Genomic DNA, 14,698 nt, shown 5'->3' with positions numbered 1-14,698 from the left:
TGGTATACAAAGTTACCCCATTGGGGGAAATAAACCTATTTTCTGGAGGGGTGGTAGAGGAGAGTGCCGTCAAGTCATAGCTGACTTATGGCGACCCCTGCTGGAGTTTTCAAGGCAAGAGATTAACAGAGGTGGTTTGCCATAGCCTGCCTCTGCATAGCAACCCTGGACTTCTTTGTAGGTCTCCCATCCAATTACTATCCAAGGCTGACGATACTTATCTTCCAAGCTCTGATGAGATCAGACTTGCCTGGACTATCCAGGTGAGGGCATTTGGGGGGGGGGGTAAAGAAAACAATAAATGATAATTAATTTCCCTTTGGACATGTCATGTAACTGACTGCCAGGGGCGATTCCTCAAAGGACGAAGTGAGAGAAGCACTCACTTTTGAGTTTTTGAAAGAAAAATGCACCTTGTACCCCTGGCATCCAAGAAAGAACTACTATACTAAACGGTGACATAGAATACAAATTTGGGGCTGCTGTTCAGTCGTGCACTATGACCAAAGGACCTATTTGGCACTCATTCAGCTCCACTGGCCCAGGTAAAAGTAGGCTGTGGAGTGGGGAAGGTGTAGTATATTAGCCTTCAAATGCAGGGTTGAAATGGCCTGAGAAAGTATGATTTTTGAGAACCAGAATGGTAAGAGGAGTGGGTTAATTGTAGAGTGGTCAGCAAAAATCCCATTATGTTTGTTTCCAAGGGCCAATAAAAGACCTCCATTACTGCTATTTGTAAGCTGTAGTTGGGACAAATCTTCCTCTTAGAGCCAAACTACACTAAATGCCCAACACATGTTCTTCATATGTTGGGTCCCGCAAGGTTCTCTGGGTAGTGTAGTCTTACAAAGAACAGCCGCTTGATGCAATTCTTCACCGGGGAAAGAGTGATGGGAGGGAATCTCTCTCTGTTTCTTGCAAAAAGCCTCAGTTCGGGTTTTCCTCCAGGAGCTCAGGGGCAGGGAGACATAACAGGAGGCAGGAAATCCAGGGCGACTTTTTGCAAAAGAGAGAGGGAGAGAAAGAATCCCTCCCATTGCTCTTCCCCCGGTGGAGAATTGCATTGAGTGGCTGTTCTTTGTAAGACTACACTACCCAGGGAACATTGCAGGACCCAACATGTGCCCGGGTATCCTGTGTAGTTTCCCTCTTAGCCTGGCTTCAGTGTTTAGCTGAAGTAAGCACATAGGCATAGAATCAATAGTGCAAGCAAGACAGTGCCTGGCACTACCAAGTTTACAGGGTGTGCTACCAGCCCTGGCATTTTTTTCACTACTGGGATCAAGGCCAGCTCTGCCCAGCACTCAAAGGTCATCAGATTTCCCCAATCATACTGGAAGCTTAGGTCCAAGTGTTACTCTAGCATTTCTGTCTCTATGCTCATTCTCCTACTTTGCATCCATACCTGAAACCTCCATTGTCTTTCACTGGTGGCATCCAATTCAATAGCCATGGACATGCTACTTCCATTAAAGGACCTACACATTCAGTTTTGGTTGCTTGTTTTTGAGCCATAGCAAGCAGAAAGGTTTCTGGTGCACCGCCAACTTAAGCAGTCACCTTAGGCCCATGAGTAGGCATAAGTTGTTACTCAACTAGGGCCACAACTCTATGTCCAGAAATTCTTGAAGATTTGGGGGTGGAGCCTGGGAGGGTTGAGTTTGGGAGGGGGCGGACCTCAGCAGAGATGTGAAGCCACAGAGGCCATCTTCTAAAGGTGCCTTTTTTCCAGGGGGGTTGATAGTCTGGAGAACAGCTGTAATTCCAAGAGAACTCCAGGCCACATCTAGAGGTTGGCAATCCTCTACTCAGTTCTCATCCCATCCATATAGCCCTGACTTCTTAAATGGTGCCAGTAAGAGTTTATGGCTAATATGATGTTCAGCGCACCCTTCTTTTTTGTGTTCATTCTCATGCTGAAAACTGAAGATGTACAAGAAATAAGATCTTTCCCCCAGTGCATGGCTGGAACAGTTGCCGTTAGTCTGCAATTTACGAACGTAATTGCTTTTTCTAGCAATCTCAAGTTCTTTTATTAGACACTGTGTTACAAGACATTTTCTGCTACTTCTATTATCCCAAAAGGGCCATATCCATTCCTGCTAACATCTCTTCTAAAAAGAAATCCAACGTGCCTTAAGCACGATTCACAGGTATACACAAGATGTGCATGAAGGGTAAAGCTGTGCTTGCTGTGAGGAAGAAAAGCCAAAGACTTCCAAAACAGGGCACGAAGGTGTGGCTAAAAAGGAACCAAAGAAATGTGGGACCCAGAGCCAAGGGGAAGGACAACAGAGAACGGGTCAGCTCATATTTGCATATAGCGAGAGAAAGAGAGAGATTTCTGGATTCCATAGCCTACAGCATGACCCAAAATCCCAGAGTCTGACCGGATGCCGCTGTGCAGTTAAAGGCTGCCTTAATCCTCCATGACCTCAATTGACTTCTGGGTGACAGAGTAAAAAGGATACAATCTGGGATTTTTGTTAGGGGATTAAATCCTTCCCAAATACAAAAGCCAATGGAAAAGGTTAGCCCAGGAATAGGCAGCACTTTTGGCTAGAATGTCAAAACCTACCGCAAACTTACTTGACTGTATGGTCACCTTTCAAGGTTCTGCTTCTGGTGGCCCAACCATCTGAGATTAGGAAACCCAGGAGGCCTTCTCAGTCAGGGTCCCACGTCTCGGTGTCTCCCTAGGATAGGGTTGCCAGGCAACCCTTGTTACCCACTACTGCTTTGAGCAGCAGAAGGAAACTTCTAGCATTGCCTGCAGTGTGACATCACTTCCAAAAAGACATCGGAAGTGGTGTCATGTAGGTCTAGGAATTTTTACCATAGAGTTTCTGGCAATTCCTGTAATGACAATAAGTCACCTCTGGTGTTTCTCAGAAGTGGCACCATGCTGCAGGCAACACTGGCCCCCTAGGACCCGAAACAGACGTAATGAGTTACCTCAATTCAACCTGGGTTTCCTTGCCTCAAGGTTTGATGGGAAGTGTAGGCGTCCTTGCAGGTGCACCACTGCATTTCTCCTTCCCCTGCTTGCGTGGCCCGGAGCTACATGGCCGCATGTGCTCTGCCTCCCCCCCCCCCATCGCACTGAGCGTCACTTCATCTCCCCCCCTCCCTCGTCTGGCCCGTCCCCGCAGTTCTGGGCTGCACGGCTTCTGGTGGGGGCCAGGCGAGTGAGGGGGAGATGCAGCATGCTCCGGGAGCCTTTCCTCCCGCTCTCCCAGTGCAGCCCGGTGTCGCTCTGTGGGGGCTGGGCCAGGCGAGGGGGGGGAGATGAAGTGATGCTCAGTGCGACGGGGGGAGGCAACTCCACCCCCCTCGCCTGGCCCAGCCCCCACAGAGCGACACCGGGCTGCACCGGGAGAGCGGGAGGAAAGGCTCCCAGAGCATGCTGCATCTCTCCTTCACTCGCCCAGCCCCCACCAGAAGCCGCGCAGCCCAGAACTGTGGGGACTGGGCCAGACAAGTAAGGGGGGGAGATGAAGTGACAGTGCGACCAGGGGGGGGGGAAGGCAGAGCATGTGCGGCTATGTAGCTCCGGGCCACGCAAGCAGGGGAAGGAGAAATGCAGCGATGCACCTGCAAGGACGCCTACACTTCCCGTCAAACCTTGAGGCAAGGAAACCCAGGTTGAATTGAGGTAACTTGTCACATCTGTTTCGGCTCTAAGTCCCCACCCTTTGCCTGGCATGTCCCAGCAACCCTAACTCAGGGAGACTAGTCAATCCACTTCTGTTGTCATCTTCTGCCAGCAGGCAAAGACTTTTTTGTTTCCGCTCATGCTCCCTCAGTAATCTCTCACCTTGCCCTGTGTTTTAATTGTTATTTTTATGTTTTTGTATGTATATTTTAACTTCAGTTTTAATTATTTTAATGATGTGTTTAGTGGTTTTAAAGATTTTTTTAATGATGTTTTTAATCTGTTAGCCGCCTTGATGGCCTGGATGAGAGCAGAAAGGTGAGGTATAAATTATGTAAATTAAAATAAAAACCTGATCACATCTACCCAGAAAGATGCTGGCGTGCCAGCAAAGCAAATGGAATGGGGAAGATGAGCCAGACACAACGGGAGCAAATTGGACCCCAGATGTCTTGGGCTGCTGCCAACCCTTCAGGTACATTCATCTTGAATTGTGGCAGTGGCCTGAGTGGTAGTGGGGCCCCTCTTTTGTTGTCCCTGCACCTTCAAGGTGGGATGCAGAGGCCCTCTGCAATTTATCTTGAAGTTGGCAACATGGGAAGAGGTTCCCGTCCCCAACATCTTCCCTGCTTGCGTTGGGGCAGGGGGGGGGGGGAATGGTTGGACAGATATGCTGAAAACACTTCTGTCACTATTTCTGTACATAGAGATTGTAGGACTGTTTGTAGGACTGGATGTGGATACCTCACCTGCCATGAATACTTCACTTGCCATGCACAGCCAGATACATCACTTGCCATGCACGTTAGAAAAGAACAAGAGTCCAGTACCACCTATAAGACTAATAACATTTGAAGTAGGGTATGCGCTTTCGTGAGCTGTGACTCATGAAAGCACGTACCCTACCACAAATTTTGCTAGTCTTATAGGTGGTACTGGACTCTTGCTCTTTTCTCCTGCTGCAGACAGACTAACATGGCTACCCATCTTGATCTATCTTGCCACGCACAAAAGGGGTCGTGCGTATTGGCCATTTTTGAGAGCCAGTGTTGTGTAGTGGTTAGTGTTGGACTAGGATCAGAGAGGGTTGAATCCCCACTCTGATATGAAAGCTTGCCAGGTGACCTTGGGCAAGGCACATACTCTTTGCCTAACCTACCTCACAGGGTTGTTATGACAGTAAAATAGAGAGGAGAATGATGTAAGCTGCTTTGGTTGGTGGGGTATAACAACAACAACAACAACAATTTAACGTCCACTCAGAGCAGTTTACAAAGTATGCTCTTATTATCCCCACAACAAACACCCTATGAGGTGGGTGGGGCTGAGAGAGCTCTGGAAGAGCTGTGACTGACCCAAGGTCACCCAGCTGGCTTCAAGTGGAAGAGTGGGGAATCAAACCCAGCTCTCCAGATTAGAATCCTGCCACTCTTAATCACTACACCAAACTCGTACAAACAAATGCATTTATATCTCAACACTCAGCAAATATCCCCAGCTACATTGCCCTCCCAAGGTCAAGGCTATTGCAGTTAGAGCTCCAGGGCTTGACAGAGGCAAATATGGCATTTGCATTGCTAGCAAGGATATTTGTATTGAAATGAACACCAGAGCAACAAAATACTCCCTCTCTCAGCCTCAGTACAGAGCAGTTTAGAAGTCAAATGAAAATGCAAATGTGGGTAGTGGTGGTGTGGGATTTCCAAAGATTTGAGATATATCTTGTTGGAGTGTTACACAATATACCGGTAGGCAACAGTGACATCTGGTGTGAGAGAAAGAGAACCTGGGCTTTTGGCAGTTTCAAACATGGAAGCTCAATGCGCCCGGAATTAATAGTACTGGTGGTTGAATACTATAGATTTTTCATAGCGTGACTTGATTTCCCTTGTTTTTTCATTTGCTTAAACAAAGCACAGAGAGCAGTAGAGCTTTTCTTAGTGGTGCTATTTTTAGCATTAATGATATTTTAATGCTGATAATTTTTAACTGCCTTTATAAACTGGTTCTATACTCTACCTCTAGGCTGAAGGCACAATGTATGAAGAACTGAAACAAGCAAATATATCAATGTTCCTTTTGGACCTTGGATGCAAGCGTTCCAAGTACTAATGCTGTTGATAAAATTGTAATCTACTCCCACATTATAGCCACAGTGTGAAGGCAAGTGGGATACCTTGAAGATGCCAGTGACCTTGTTGCTCCTAGTAGGAGCCAAAACACACGAGAAGAAATACCCAGGTTCAGCACGTGTTCTCTTACCTCAAGGTTTGTTGGGAAGTGTAGGCGTCCTGGAAGCTTAAAGTTTAGCATTTACAGAGCAGCAGGAAGGGAAATACAGGCGCCTGCATTTCCCTTCCCCTTCCTGCTGCTCTGTAAATGCTAAACTTTAAGCTTCCAGGACGCCTACACTTCCCAACAAACCTTGAGGTAAGAGAACAAGTTTAGCATTTACAGAGCAGCAGGAAGGGGAAGGGAAATACAGGCGCCTGTATTTCCCTTCCTGCTGCTCTGTAAATGCTAAACTTTAAGCTTCCAGGACGCCTACAGATCCCGGCAAACCTTGAGGTAAGAGAACACGTGCTGAACCTAGGTATTTCTTCTAGTGTGTTTTGGCTCTAGATGGAATTGGAAGGGCAGAGGTTCAAAGGATATAGCAGATGTAAACTTCAGGATGAAACTGCTAGGACATAGAATCATAGGGTTGGAAGGGATCTCTAGGGTCATCTAGTCCACCCCCTGGCACAATGCAGTAAATTCGCAATTATCTCCCCCCCCCATACCTCCAGTGACCCCTGCTCCATGCCCAGAAGATGGCAAAACATCGCTAGGATCCCTAGCTAAACTGGGTTGGGGAAAATTGCTTCCTGACCTCAAAGTGGTGAACAACATTACCCTGACCGTGTAAGAAAGGGCCATGAGAACTAAGCACTGATGTAACCCTTCCTGCCCTCCCTCTCATGTGAATTCCTGTATCTCCCCAGATCTCAGGGAGAGGAGCTTACTTCATCACAGGTGGTACTTATCCCCTATGAGCCTTTGTATGGCTCAGGGGTCCTCCTGAGCTACCAGTAGCTTGCAGGCCTTTGTGGAGTAGCTGCTGCATCCTGTAGAAATAGGATTGCCAACATCCTGGTTGGTAAATTCCTGGAGATTTGGGTCTAGAGATTGGGGTGGGGGGAACCTCAATGGGGTATAATACCATAGAGCCCACCTTCCAAAGGAGCCATTCTCTTCAGGGGAATTGATCTCTGTAGTGTGGAGATCAGTTAGTAATTCTGGGAGATCTCCAGCCTCTTCCTGGAGGTTGGCAGCCCTGGGGTTGGAGACCCTTGGTGTGGCGGGATCCCAGCTGTTCAGTGTGACGGGTCCCCTCCAAATATGTGTGCGCCTTTTCAGCCAGTGTCTCCAAGCTGGTAATGGTCAACCCCTTCAATCCCAGCTGCTGGCCAGGGTTGCCAGCCCCCCTTTCAGAGCAGTGCATCCCTGCCCCCAGCTGCTGCCAGTCACTGCCCCCTGCCCCTGGCCAGCAGGGAGTGGGGAAGGCAAAGGGAACCAGCCAACCATGTGCACTCCATTGAGGAGGCCCGCAACTGAAACGGACACATGCAGCTGAAATGGGTGTGTGTTTCCGCATTGCTGCCATCATTTCCAGCACGATGTGGAAGCAACAAGCTGCACTGGCATCTGATTCTCTAAAAACTGGCCCCAAACACTAAGCCACCAGTAGGAACATGGTACGCCTAGTTCCCCTAGAATATTATTTATTTAGAAAAAATATAAGCTGCCTCTCCGGAAACCTACTTGTAAAATGAATACAATAAAATCATTTAAAGATCAGAAATTGTAAATAATTAAAACAAACCATAAAAACAGCACAAAAACCTACAAGGATATTCATAAAACAGGCCAGAAGTATACCATAAAAACAGCTTAAAAATAGAACCTCCTCAGTTAAAAGCCCGAGTAAAAAGAAATGTTTTGGCCTGGCGCATAAAAGACATTATAGTAGGTACCAGGAGATCCTCAAAGGTGAGGCATTTTCAGTACATTCCCATGTGAAAATATATTCTGGGAAGGACTTTTGAAGCACTTCAGCCCTTCCCCAACAGTATGCAATCCACCCAGGGATGCCCTGTGTCTGGAGTCTGAGTCCCAGCCCCCAGACTTGCCAGGAGGGAGCAGTGGGAGGCAACCGGGAGGCAGTGGCCCTACCACCCCAGCCAGCAACCAGGTCCAGAACCTGCCCACTCCAGGGGGAAGGGGCGAAAGGCCAAAGCCTCAGAGGGCTGGAGAGAGCAAGGAGAGAACAGCCAGTCCCACCCTCCAGGGGGAAGAGAGGGGGCTAAGCAGGACATAGGAAAAGGGCCAAGGCAGGGGGAATAGGGACCCAGCAGCAGCCCAAACAGAGCCCTTACCAGCCAAGGAGGAGAAGCAGCCACTACAGCCCAGAGCCACACCCCAGCTGGAGGATAGTAGCCTGGCTCAGGAGTTGCTAGGAGCCAAGCCCCTCCAGGTGGAGCTGCCACAGGCATTCTGGGGGAGGAGATGGGCAGCCCCGCCCAGCATCAATGAGCAGGCAGCCCAGAAGCTGGCCAGGGCAATTCCTCGCGAGCAAAGCCAGGCATGCTCAGCAGCATAGAAGCCGGCTGGGGCAGTTCCTTGTGAGCAAGGCCAGGCAAGCTCAGCAGTTCAAAGGCCTACTGGGGCAGCTCCTTGTGAGCAAGGCCAAGGAGACCTCAGCTGGGGATGGCTCGCATTCAACCCCACCCTGCCAGCAAGGCAAGGAAGCCAAGAAGGAATTAGTGGTAGGAGGGAAACACCTGAGGGAAGGCACAGCTGGGCCAAGTCAGGAGAGGGAACAAGCCTAGAAAGAGGGTGGGGCGGGGAAAGGAAACCCTATATAAGGTGGCTAGGAAGAGATCTGAGGTGGTGGGTGTGAGTAAGGAGTGATGGTGTGGCGTGAGACCAGAGTAGTGCAAGAATGGAGGCTTGGAGGAGAGTTCTGGGAGGAGGAGATGATGGAGGATGCAGGGGGTAAGCAGGCCAGGTTGAGCAGGCCAGCGAGTGGATTGAGAGGGAGTCAGGGTGATGTATACCGCCCTCCCTTCCACAGAGCAGGGTCCTGCAGCATCCCTGGTGCCCCTCTGATGTCAGGGCCGGCCCAGGTGGCACCCCGCCCAGCAGCGGCAGCAACAAGCCCTGACACCCTGACTGCATCTGGCCTGGCATTTCCCTCTTTAAGTCAAAGCAAAAGAGGTTTTCTTTGCTCTGGCTTGAAACAGAAAGCACCGGGAGCCACGCTAAGAAAGAGCACAGCATTGTTGTGCTGAAGCTCCTCAATAAAGCAAGTGCAGACTGTGTTCCACCTAGGGAAAAATCATTGTATGGAAGCCACCCAGATTGCACATTCATGTGTGACTGTGTATGTGTGTTATGGCCTCTGGCCAGTTTTCTAACTCACTGAAGATTAAAAAAATATGTTCCTGTTTAGAGAAGGTATTTTCAAAGTCTGTTTAGAGAAATCCCACAATCCTTGAATAAATGTTTTCTTTGGGAAGCATCCCTTGCCCTTCCCAGTTCTATGTAAACATTTCATCTCTCCACCTCCTCCTGAAATGCCTCCCCTTCCGGAAGACTCCCATTAGGTGCTATGTCAACAATGTTAGGCAACGGTATTCGTTTCAGTCTAACCTTACACTAGGACAGTGCTGAAAGGAAACACATGTTCCCCTGTCTTATCCAAGGACATTGGCCTCAAATGACCTTCTCTGTGCTACCTTTGGTCCCAATTCAAAACCACGTTGTCCCGCAAACATGACAATTTCGCTGCCTCTTTGTAAATGGACTTTTTAAAGTTTTAAGCATGTTACCGACAAGTATTCATCCAACATCAGAAATGGACCTTTGAAATGGTCTTGTCTCCTAGACAGGTCAAAAAACTCAAACAAATTCTGTATGATTTCATAAAACCCTGAAGCCTATATATTTAGGTTTTTAAAAAATTATTCTGCTTTATCCCATGGTATTCAGGACGGCATACAGGGTCCTGTCCTCATAACAGCCCTGTGAGGTAGGATAGGCTGAGAGAGAACAACTGGCCCAATAATAGTGAGCTTCAGATTTGAACCCAGATGTGCCAGAACCAACACTGTGACTACTATCCAGCATCTCTCAAGCAGTCTGTTACCTTTCTGTCTTGCTTCTGTGACTGGGCAAGAGTTGGTACCTGGTTTTTAAAAAGACTCTCCTCTACTTGAAAGCCACGTTCTCCGACTTTCAAAGACTCTCTACACAAGACGCCTTGGCATGCATTGGTCAAGTGTAGGGAGACACAATGTTAGCCAGGAAGCGTAGTTTAAAAAGACAGAACTGACAGAGAGTGCTCCTCAGAGGGTTTGTTAATTTCATCTTCACCTCCCTGAAGCCTCTGTCAGTTTCACCTCTCCAGTCTAAAACTGTGTGGGATCACAACCAGAGGGCAGGAAGGAATGGAAATAGGCTGGAGCTGCCTTCCAGAGCTAGGCTTGGACCTGGAGAAGTTAAAATGGGTTGAAGTTTCCCTTCTGGCATTTCCCAGCCCCTTCACAAAGCTCCAATGTATAGCAAAGCCTTTGCCCTGCCACCGGCTCTGCCTTTTAAAACTACCCTTCTGGGCTACCATTGCATCTTCCAACACGTGTTCTTCACATGTCAGATGTCTCGTGTAGAGAGATTCTTAGAAATAACCCTTCCTAGTCCCAGATGTGTGGTGGGTGGCAAGCAAAGGAAAAGCACTCCTCCCGTGTTCAAAGGCACTCATTATCGTTACTTGATATGTTCTAAAGTGAAGCCTCAGTGAAACTAAGTTAAGGTTGCCAATAGGGTTCCCAGGCGCCTGCTTGCAGTGGGCAATCTCCCAGGAATTCCTGCCGCTGCCTGCCAATGGTCAACTGATCAGTGGGTGATTGCAGGCTAGCCAAAGGAGCGAGAGGGACCACAATTATCATCCCTGCGTCATGACAGCCAAAAAACTAAAGATTCGGCGCTGGCATGATGCTGTTGCTTCTGGGTCATACCAGAAGTTATGTCATTGCATGAGGTTGACAATTGTGACCCCCTGTAAGTTTCTCCCCCCACCCCATCTTCTTGCCATTTGCAAGGCCATGCCTACCAACCCTAGATACCAGCCTCCAGGCCTAGAGATCTCCTAGACTACAGAGATGAGTTACCCTGGAGGAAACAGCAGCTTCAGAGGGTGAACTCTAGGGCATTATTCCCCACTGAGGACTCTCCCCTCCCTAAATTCCACCATACCTAGGCACTGCCCACAACCTTCAGGAATTTCCCAAGCTGGAGTTGGCAAATTTATGCTAAGCTCTGGCTACCTTTTGCTGTGTATTATGTGTAGAGGTGGGCACGATCCAAAAAAAAATACCGATCAAGCCGTTCTTGGATCCAGGCCACCGCCGAACCCAGGTCACCGATTCTAACCGATCAAGTCCCATTTCCGATCCAGAATCGGGAATCGGGGAGGCCAAAGCGGGAGGGCACCCCACTGTTTCCAGCAATATAGGAACAGTGGTTGGTGGCAGCGGCCGCCAGGCCCGGCGGGCACAGGGAGGCGGCAATGAGCCGCCTCCCCTCAGGGAGGGAGGGGACATTTACACACACACACACACACACTTAGAGCAGAAGGGGGAGTTTTTAACCCGGCAACAAGCCGCCTCCCCTCAGGGAGGGGACATTCACACCAGGGCCGGATCTATGGTTGCCAGCACCCAGGGCAACCATAGTCATGCTCTTGTGCGCGAGCGCTAATGGTTTGCCCCCCCCCCCGCCCACGCAGCAAGCCGGCTGTGCCAGTGCGCTGTGGAGCTGGTGGCAGTGCGAGTGGCTCGGAGGCTGCCCGCACCATTCACCTGCCCCGCAAGACAAGGGGTGGCCGAATTGCCCACGCACCCCTTGTCCTGGGGAAAGGCGAATGGCGCAGGCGGCCTCCCAGCCTCCTGTGCTGCCTTTTGCCTTTCCCCAGGACAAGGGGCAGCCGGCTTGCCCGTGCACCCCTTGTCCTGGGCAGGGCCAGATCGACAGGGGGGCAGGGAGGTAGTCTGCCCCCAGCGCTACCAAAGAGGGGGCGCCGGGCGCAGTTGCCAGCCCCAGGAGCGCGCCTGTGGAAAGTTGAATGGCATGGGCGGCCTCCCAGCCACCCGCGCTGCCTTTTGCCTTTCCTGGAGGACAAGGGACGGCCGGCTTGCGGGAAAAGCAAAAGGCAGTGCAGGTGGCTGGAAGGCCGCCCACGCCATTTGTCTTTCCCCAGGACAAGGGGTGGCTGGCTTGCCTGTGCGCCCCTTGTCCTGGGGAAAGATGAATGGCGCGGGCGGCCTCCCAGCCACCTGCGCTGCCTTTTGCAGAGAGTGACAGACAGAAAAACACCCATTCTTCCTACAAAGCCCCATTTTTTAAAAAAGCAAAAAACCTTTGTGCCCATGGCTTCAGAACACCCCCTTCCCCCTCCCTCCCCTGGGTTGCTGCTCCGTGGTTGGAAGGAAGCCTGCTAATCAAGGAAAGCTGGGCTTCCATTCGGTTTTCCAGAGTGACAGAAGGAGGGCAAACACAGCTCAGGCATTCCCCTGGTTCCGTTGCTAGGGGAATAGATTATTGGCGCCTGAGTGTCTGGCTCTCTGATTAGATCACAATGCCCGCCCCCCCGATCAAGCACCCCCCCCCCGAACGCTGGATCAGTTGCCATGGACGGAACCGATTAGCTGAGTCCCAATGGCGCAAACGCCATTATCGGGGGGGTTTTCACATCGTGATTCCGATCGTGCCCATCTCTAATTATGTGCTGTCAAGTTGCCTCCGACCTATGGCGTCTCTATGAATGAAAGACCTCCAAAACGTCCTACTGCAAACGGACTTGCTTAGATCTTGCAAACTGAAGGACATGGCTTCTTTTATTGAGGCATTAAGCTATCTCATTTTAGGTCTTCCTCTTTTCCTACTGCCTTCCACTTTTCCTAGCATTATTGTCTTTTCCAGTGAGCCTTGTCTTCTCATGATTTGACCAAAGCTTCTCAGGAGAATTCAGGCTTGATTTGATCTAGAACCCACTTATTTGTCTTTTTGGCTGTCTATGGTATCCTCAAAACTCTCCTCCAGCACCACATTTCAAATGAGTCAATTTTCTTTCTCTCCGCTTTCTTCACTGCCTAACTTTCACATCTACGCACAGTAATGTGGATATCTTGATCTTGGTCCCCAGAAAACCATCTTTCTCCCTAAGGATCTTTTCTAGTTCCCTCACAGCTGATCTTCCAAGCCTCAATCTTCTTCTGATTTCTGGGCAGCATGCAGATTTGTACCCAGGCCTCCCAGATCCTATGCCAACACTCTAAGTAGCCCCCAACCTTTTTGAGGCTGCAGGACCCTTTGAAATTTTGAGAGGATGGTGAGCGCAACCCCAAAAGGGCTTCCAGAGAAAGAGGAGTCAGATCCAAAATGGCTGCCTCAGGAGGCAGAGCCAAGCAGAATATTTCCCTCCTCACTAGGGTTGCCAGCCTCCAGGTAGTAGTAACCAAAAAGGCCAATCCCAGTACAAACTAAGCAACAGAAGTGGGAACCACCTGGGAAAACACACCAAAAATGTCTACAATGCAAATAGTAATAATAATATTCAAGCAACTCATACAATACATACACAGCCACTAAAGTGCAATGTGCTTTTTTACAGATATTTGTGCAACTCTACAATCCTTCAATATACTTATGACCATGTATGTCAGTTTAAACATAATCAGAAGTTTATAGTCACTGTGAAAGCATGAGCCCCACTCAGAGAGACTCTGGGACAAGCTGAAGAACAGTTCTCAATTATTTCCAAGATAAGTGTCTTCTTTCCTTATCTTCCTCAGCTGAAACAACAAAGTGGAAACAAAGTGCTCTGCCCAAACTGGAACCGGTTATCGATCACGCAGCTTTTCGTCTTGCAGACTTCCTCAGAAGCACACAGTTGATCCACCATTTGTATATTTCTCCAATCATAACCCAGAGCACGACACTGACTGGAATCGCCTAGCACGTTGCACTTTAGTGGCTGTGTATGTATTGTATGAGTTGCTTGAATATATTATTACTATTTGCATTGTAGACATTTTTGGTGTGTTTTCCCGGGTGGTTCCCACTTCTGTTGCTTAGCCTCCAGGTAGTGGCTGGAGATCCCCCGGAATTACAACTGGTCTCCAGGCCACAGAGATCAGCTCACCTGGAGAAAATGGCTACTTTGGGGAGTGGACTCTATAGAATTATGCCATGCCAAGGTCCTTTCCCTCCCCAAACCCCACTTTCTCCAGGTTTCTCCAGGTTTCACTCCCCAGATCTCCAGGAATTTCCCAAGTTGGAGCTGGCAACCCTACTCCTCACACCTCCTGAGAAGAAGAAAATCCTGAAAGGGGAAGAGAACCACGCCCTGACTAAAGAAAGGCTAGTTGCTTACCAGGTTATCCTCCAATGGAAAATACGCTGCATAACTATAGATAGGATTAACTGGGTAATAGTGCCTGCTCTTCGTCGGCATATATATATATATATTGCTTCTTGCTGAAACATATACAGCCACTAGGTAGAGCTAGAGGACAAATATTGCATTTTCAAAAGCACCTTGTACAATGCAATACAGAGTTACTCCACTCGAAGTATGTTGATTTCAGTGGTTTGAAGCTGGAGTAGCTGACAAAGAGCAACAATGAATTACTTCAAAGATGGATTTTGTAGACGTTGAGATGAGCGTTCAGTTTCACAGGACGTTGCCCTTTTCCAAGTGTGCCAGAAATGGTTCCATTAACCGGACTTCACTCTTTTAATAAATTCACTTATTTATACACTGCTTTTCTACCCCATGGAGATGCAAATTGGTCTGCATCATTCTCCCCGTATCCAATTTATCCTCACAACAATCCTGTGAGGTAAGTTAGGCTGAAAGTATGTGACTGGCTCAAGGTCACCCAGGGAACTTTTGTGACAGAGTGGGGATTCGAACCTGGGTCTCCTTGATCCTAGCCTGAG

At 49.0% G+C, this 14,698-nt stretch overlaps 1 protein-coding gene across 1 annotated transcript in view; it reads left to right on the top strand.

Annotated features, from left to right (window-relative positions):
- Positions 1–14,698, top strand: part of LOC129341179 (uncharacterized) — a 111,386-nt gene that overhangs the window by 71,741 nt on the left and 24,947 nt on the right. The window lies entirely within an intron of this gene.

This window comes from Eublepharis macularius, chromosome 1 (genome assembly GCF_028583425.1).
Source record: "Eublepharis macularius isolate TG4126 chromosome 1, MPM_Emac_v1.0, whole genome shotgun sequence".
In the NCBI taxonomy this organism is placed as follows: domain Eukaryota; kingdom Metazoa; phylum Chordata; class Lepidosauria; order Squamata; family Eublepharidae; genus Eublepharis; species Eublepharis macularius.
Note: the sequence above shows the minus strand (reverse complement) of the source record. Positions and strands in the feature narration are given on the sequence as shown.